Source organism: Anneissia japonica, unplaced genomic scaffold (genome assembly GCF_011630105.1).
Source record: "Anneissia japonica isolate Jap-2015-1 unplaced genomic scaffold, ASM1163010v1 scaffold287947_len44719_cov152, whole genome shotgun sequence".
Lineage (NCBI taxonomy): Eukaryota > Metazoa > Echinodermata > Crinoidea > Comatulida > Comatulidae > Anneissia > Anneissia japonica.
This window is the reverse complement of record NW_022743347.1, coordinates 18,467-25,792: the sequence shown is the minus strand read 5'-3', so window position 1 is coordinate 25,792 and position 7,326 is coordinate 18,467. Positions and strand designations below refer to the sequence as shown.

The window sequence follows — 7,326 nt, the reverse complement described above, 5'->3', positions numbered from 1 at the left end:
ATTTATTTTAATTTTTTATTTCATTGGAATTTGTGAAACCTGCTTGACTCACCAGATGGCTTTTGTGCCGAATGCATAGTAGCTGCCATTGCTATAGCCGTGGCGTATAAGTTGTTGTTGAACAGGCCTGGCCCTGTGGACACTATGGACACCTTGGCTTGCTTGCTTGTCTGCCTGTCTACGTCTGGCTGCAAATATGTCCCACATTTTCCACCCCAAAATGGGCCTAACCAGTGCGATATAAATTCCTTCAGGTTGTAATACACAAAAATAATAACCTAGCATACCTTCTGTTTAGTTGGTTTATTTAGAACCTTGACATAAGAAAATCTTTCTCCGCATCCTGTGGGATCAGCTGTTCCCATCACCTGCAGGAGACACTTGCCCTTCATGGCAGATATGAACGCACGTGTTGTGTTCCATGGTGCTGTTTTCACCTGGAAACATTTTGGAAAAACACAACCAAAATCATTGTTATTGAGGGACAGTCTTGAAATCAAAATACACATACGTTAAGCTTGGTTTCCATAGAATTGCTACACATTCGCTACAGCGTTTTCACTGCAAGCATTGTACTGCGTAGCTGGCCCAGAGGCAATCAGGAACTCTCCCTCATTAAACTAATCAATCAGCGTCGCCAAAGGAGTCAGGAATAAAGTGTAGCGATTGTATGGAAACCAGACTTTACCTGAGCACCCAATCAGTAAATGTATTCTAATAATTTTTTTAAATATTCATGGGTCCTCTTAAATAAATGAAATAATGTGATGCATTTTGATAAGTGTCTTTATGAGGCTTAGGGAGTTGTGTTTTTTTTAGTCAAATGAAAAAGTCCTGCTGTTACAGGATTTGAACCCAGGACCCTGGCATTTGAAGGTAAGCATCTTAACCACTAAGATTTTCAACTCAACTCCAATGATGGACATTAAGGTGATAAGCACTAGTTGTATATTACCTCTTCATCAATCTTTGCATTATCGTCTTCATTATCGTCTTCTGGAGCAAAGAATGATTTCTCACCGTAACCAGCATTCTAAAAAACATATGATTGGATATGAGTTATACTAACTGGTGAACAAGAGATCTACAGTTTGAAAAACTTTTGATAGACAAACAAAACTAACATTAATTTTAAATGGAATGCATTCTATACAAATGACTCAAGTCTACAATATTGAAGAATAAGATGTCTAATAAGTCAAACAAATATATGAATTTAGATGTTGGGATGTGTCCAATAGAATGGCAACAATTGTGTTGTTGAATGTGTTGTTGTCATGTTGAAGTTGTGCTGCTTGTGGTCATGATGTGACGTCATCATGACCTTATTTAGGCGTTTCACATGTTTTTGTGAAATTATAATAATTTGATTGCCTGTACAGGGCTTTTTATTACTAACCTTTAACCTCTGCTCTGCAGTCAACATAGAATAATAAGCACAGCACCGCTCTGGGGTCACCACTGATCCCATCCCTTCCTCAGTTGGAAGACGGAAGTCAAAACCCACCAATTGGAATCCATTCCTAGTAATGATATGCAAAATTTATAGATAAAATTTTCTGTGTTTAATTATGTTTAGACTGAGTACACACGAGAGAGACACAATTACAGAAGGATATTCACGATAAAAATTATTCCCACTCATGTTGGAAGTGATCCTGGATACCTATTGAAATAGTTGATGATATTGATGATGATGATGATGATGATAATGATGAAGATTACAAATAAAGGAGATTAACAAACACAATAAGGTGTATTCTATTCTAAAGCTAATCAACTATAGGATAGAAAAGATGTTTTTAATATTTTGCTACTTTGTTCAGGTTTATTGGGGACACATCACAAATACATTTTTTTTAAATACCATATTCATCAGGGTGACTCTTCCAAATTAACCCAAAAGGTCAGTTGACAATCAGGTGTCCTCCTAAATAAGATGTTTTAAGTCTCATTATGAGGCTTAGATGGAGGAGATATTTTTCAGTTGTAAGAAAAAAAATCCTGTACAGTCACAGGATTTGAACCCAGGACCCTGGAATTGAAAGGAAAGAAATTAATATTATTTCTTACCTGTTCTCTTGAAGTATGCACATAGTTTTAACCTTTTTCTGATGCTACTTTCAGAATGTGTTGGAAAGGCTTTTTTAACGTCCTCCATCTTAATGCGCTTGATCTTGTCTTTGCTCTTGTAAAATAATCGATATATAAAAACCTAAAAACAAAAAGAAAAGGGAACAGTTTAAACAGAGGAAACTACTCATGGTGCTGCTGTCACTGAACACTGAATACAGAGTTAAAAGATAAGCTTCTGTACTCTTTCACTTTTAAATATTTTATATATTGAATCTTTGTTGTTTGTCCTTTTAATGTTACTTTATCTACCAAGCATAAACAATTTCTGTTTATTTTATATATAGACACATAATAGTTAAGGAATCTTAAATCAATTATGTAAATGTAAACAGCAGTAACACTGAAACAAGATACTCCAACCTAAATTGCTTCTGGCTTAATTCTGATAACAAAAATAGAAATGGTATAATTAAGATCTGTCCAGGCTATCAAATTTTATTTGACAAAAACATGACATCATCACATCATGACCATATATGGGCACATCCTGACTATAGGTACATCATGACTATATATAGCTACATCATGACTATATATGGGCACATCATGACTATATATGGGCACATCAAGACTATATATGGGCACATCATGACTATATATAAGTACATCATGACCATATATAGGCACATCATGACTATGTATGGCATACAACAGTTTTTTTGTCAAAGAAAATTTGAAAGTGTGGACAGATCTTAAGAGTGAAAAAAGAATGAGGATGCTATTTGATAGTGTGGACAGAACTTACCTGTAGGAAGTCTCTTGATTATTAGCTTTCTTGGAGTTTGGTCCGGGCACTTCCATCAACGGGCATTCCTGCCCAACAGTGAAGATTGTGTTCAGGTTCCGAATAAAATACTTCTGTCTGGTTCTAATCACCAAGAAATCTGTAGTCGGCATCTTGTCTGTGTATATCGTGGCGCGGTAGAGGTTGTTCTCAAGGGCTTGTAGGGAGGTGCCAGGGGGGATGTTTCCGAGGAATGGGGAGGTGTGTACAAATGTTGTCTCACCATAATCAAATGATGGTGGCTTTGCATCAGTTCCAGGTTTCTGAAGATTAAAAAATTATAATAACCTTCATAATTATATACTATTCTACATTTTCACTAGTGTAGTATGCTAAAAAGGAGAGGGTAGACAAATTTTACATTTTTACATATGTATAAAAATTTTGATTCAAAATAACAAGCATTATGTTAAATAATGGTAAAATAAAAATGTAAACATGGATATAATATTCATTTTTAAGCAACCATGTACATTACTTTAGTTGAATTTACCAAAAAAATGGAGAATGGTTTTGCAAAATCAACATTTTTTGTACGCTTTCAGAGGGGAGCGAGGGGATACCGAAAAAGAGTACTGTTTGTACACTTGTTGATAATTGTGAATGACCCATTAATAATATTTAAAAACTTTTTCCCAGAGGTTTTAAATATTCAAAAATCATTATCTCATTAACCATTTCCAAGTTTTTTGTCAAACACTATTTTTGCCTCTTAGAAAAATCAGTAGTACACCGTATCAAAATTTGCTTTTCCTCAAAAGCCTGGCTTTATAATTAAATGAAATTACTAATATAAAAGAAAAAAAGTGTTTTTATTTAAAACATTTTTAGAATGGAATTTGAAAAGGACGTTACAACAGTTTAATCTGTTAACTTTATTCATTTCATTCATTATTTATTTAGTAATACAGACCAAGAACTGCAAATGACTTTATAAAAGTGGTCCAATATACATAATGTAAGTGTCCCTATGAGGTTAAAGCACAGGATTTTTTTTATTGTGATGAATTGGATTGGATTGGATTGAATTTATTTGGTGTCCAGTGGGGTCCTTCTGGTAGTGATTGGACAGTACACCGGGAGACAATCCCCTACTCTTTTCCGAAGAGTGTATTGCGTTCTTTAACGTGCACATATGGGCCATAAATGCACACAAGACCAACGGCTTAAATGTCTCATCCGAAAGACGGTGCGATATTGTAACTTGTATTTCAGCCTTTTATAAAAGGGGAAAAAACAATAAATATTGATGTTTACATAAAAAAGTAATTACTAATTACATGATGTAATGCTCTAAACCAAATCCCTTTACAGTATGAGGATAGGTGAGTGGAGTTGTTTTACTTGTGATAGCAAAATGGTGTTTTAGGATTTGGTGCCAGGAGCCTAAATTATAAAGCAAACATCTTAACCATCTTAATGTAAAAATAAAAAAATGCTTATAAATCAGGTCAATGCTTACAGAGTGTTAGAAAGTCATAAACAAAATCCCATAGAGTGGTACCTTGTATATTCAGGTACTTACTGCATCGTACAACCGTCTTAAACTGCTGTACAATGGACGCAACTCAACTTCCACTGAGTGATAGCAATGCAATGCCTTCAGCTGATTGTCAGTAGCAGTATAAACAGATTGTCATCAAAAACAACCCATTGCGTGAGCGTCGTGGCACTGCGTTCTCCATAGAATCGTGTCGGCCAATGACCGCCGTGCGTAGTAAGTGCCCAGCTTAGGAAATTTTTAATAGAGAGCATGATGGAAGGTTCTATTACCTGTAGGTTTCCTGCCATGCTGACTCTGAGCTTATTCTCACCAATATTCTTGGGGTAATAGTACTCATCATTTGAAATATTGTACGGATCTGTTCCCTCATCATCTTCAATTGGGTCATCCTAAAGGAACAACGAAAATCACCATTATCGGTGCAGAAATATATCAGTTGGGGTCATGCAACGTGTAAAACACCAATGGGGGGGGCGGGGGGAATTGCTATAAAGGTGATTGTTAAATAAGATATGCATACACAAATTACAACTTTCATAGATGCATCATGCAGCACTTTCAATACCACTGTCTTCCCCATGGCCCCAACCAGGACCTTTTCCTGTTTATAACATATTATATACATTCAAATGTCTCTGAAAAAAAAAGTTTTTGGCATACTTCGTCATCGTCATCTCTGGTGACTCCAGCTTTCTTGAGCAGCACTTGGGATCGTCTTGGTTCCTTCTTCTCCTTAGTTGGGGAAAGGGTTTGATTAGGGTTCTTATCCTTTGGGATACCCAGCAAGATGTTCTCATCATTCGGATCTAATAACAGCGGCTTGGGATATTGGATCTTATCCATATTCTGCAAAAAAGCAAAAAAAATCCTTGGATGATGATAATAATGAAAATGGCATATGCAATATATGCCATGTTTACTGTTTGTTCATACAGTACTTCATTTACTCGTCAAATGAAATCATATCTCGAAAGCTCCAATGAGGGCAGTATAATAGAGGCAGTAGACCTAAAAGATCTATTAATCAACCAACTATTAATCAATCAGCCGAGTGTTTCTAGAGCTCTTCATGAGGGCAGTATAATAGAGGCAGTAGATCTAAACAAGATCTATTAATCAATCAGCCAAGTGTTTCTAGAGCTCTTCATGAGGGCAGTATAATAGAGGCAGTAGATCTAAACAAGATCTATTAATCAATCAGTCGAGTGTTTCTAGAACTCCTCATCAGAGCTAAAAATGACTTAAGAACAAACCTCTGGATCCCAGATGATGTCATCTTCCCAACGTCCATAAATTAAGTTCTCATTCTCGATTGGAAATATGGAATGCCAATTCTGAGTAACAGCCATGGCAGTTGAAGCTATGTCAACAAAGAAACAGATAAAAATTCATTCACTTGTTAAGTTTTAGTAGATAATGCCTAGAAAAGATCAAACATATGGCTTTTGTAAAATTTTTTTAAAAATTATTTTGAATTGAATTAAATCATAAATTTGCTTTAAAAATTGAAACCTCTTCGGGACTCGGAAATGTTGGGTGGTCTTCTGGGTTTAGTAAAAAAACTATAGGCTTCAAAAACTGCAATTTGTCAGTTGGTACTTTGGAAATGTGGTCTCAAATTAGAGGGTCTCGGAATTAGACGGATCTTGAATTGGAGGGCCTTCTTATCGTGTCAACAAAAATTGTCATTGTCACAGCGCAACTGAACATTGCATTCTGTCGTGGATATTGGCGCTATATAAATCCTGATTGACTGATTGATTGATTGAAGAAGTAAATGTTGACTGGATCTTGCGTGTGGTGCTAGTCTTGGCGTTAAGGCTGTGATGAGAATGCTTCTCCAACGAACAGAACTGATAATTTATTGGACACATACCTGGATCAGGTGCCTGGGAATTCTTGCTTCCACCTTTGTGGCTGGATCCTGCAGTAGGGGTCCTACCTCCAACAAACCCTCCCTGTACACCAAAAGCTGTCGACTCAAGGTGACTTATATTTTTCTCTCCTGAATAAAAAAAAAATGATTAAAAATATATACAAATTTATTTAAAAATTAAAAGAAAACTATTAAATATAGATATATTATTAAAAATAATTTGTATCCTTCCTTGTATGCACTTGAATTTCCAGTGCCGTCATAACAAATGTCTTTGTATGTAATGTATTGTAAAAAGTAGTACAGAATATAAGGTTTATCTTGCATTTTGTATTGACTTGAATTTCTGTGAAAAGAGAAAAAAAAGAACATCAGAATTACGGTGGGCCAGTGTGGACAACCACCCTGCCTGGTTAGCAGCCTGGGTGTGCTTACCTTTTTCCTGGTGATACTGGAACGCAGTGCGGTGGGCCTGTGTGGGCAACCACCCTGCCTGGTTACCAGCCTGGGTGTTCTTCAACACCTTGTCTTTGACATCATCAGCATTCCATATGATATCATTCTCCCACTGCTGCTGGTTCACCATCTCAAAGCATTCCTGGGCTGCCTCTGGGATTACTACAAATTTCTTTACTTTAGCTTCTGGCTGTACTTCCTCGTCATCATTGTTTTTATCCTTAGAAAAAAAAAATCCTCAAAATACTATTAAAAATTTTTTCAGACAATTTATTCATTAAAGGGAATATGCAAAACAAACTTGGTAGCCTGTGAGTGAAATATTTATGTTTATTTATTTATAAATGGGCTATTGTTATTTTTGCTTTAGCTTAAACACCCCTATAGAAATAGAACCATCCATTTGAAAGCACTATTGACTAAAATGACTATTGCAACATGTATGTCCTCATTCCTTCATATTTTCTTTAATATAATAATGTAGTGTATAAGTTTGTTTATATATCTGATCAAACTTAAAGCTCTGTCCAGATTATCAATCTGATTTTCTTTGAGAAAACCATTTATAGT

At 35.7% G+C, this 7,326-nt stretch overlaps 1 pseudogene; it reads right to left on the bottom strand.

Annotated features, from left to right (window-relative positions):
- Positions 1-287: 287 nt before the first annotated feature.
- LOC117119437 overlaps positions 288-7,326 on the bottom strand; it is a 7,391-nt pseudogene continuing 352 nt past the window's right edge.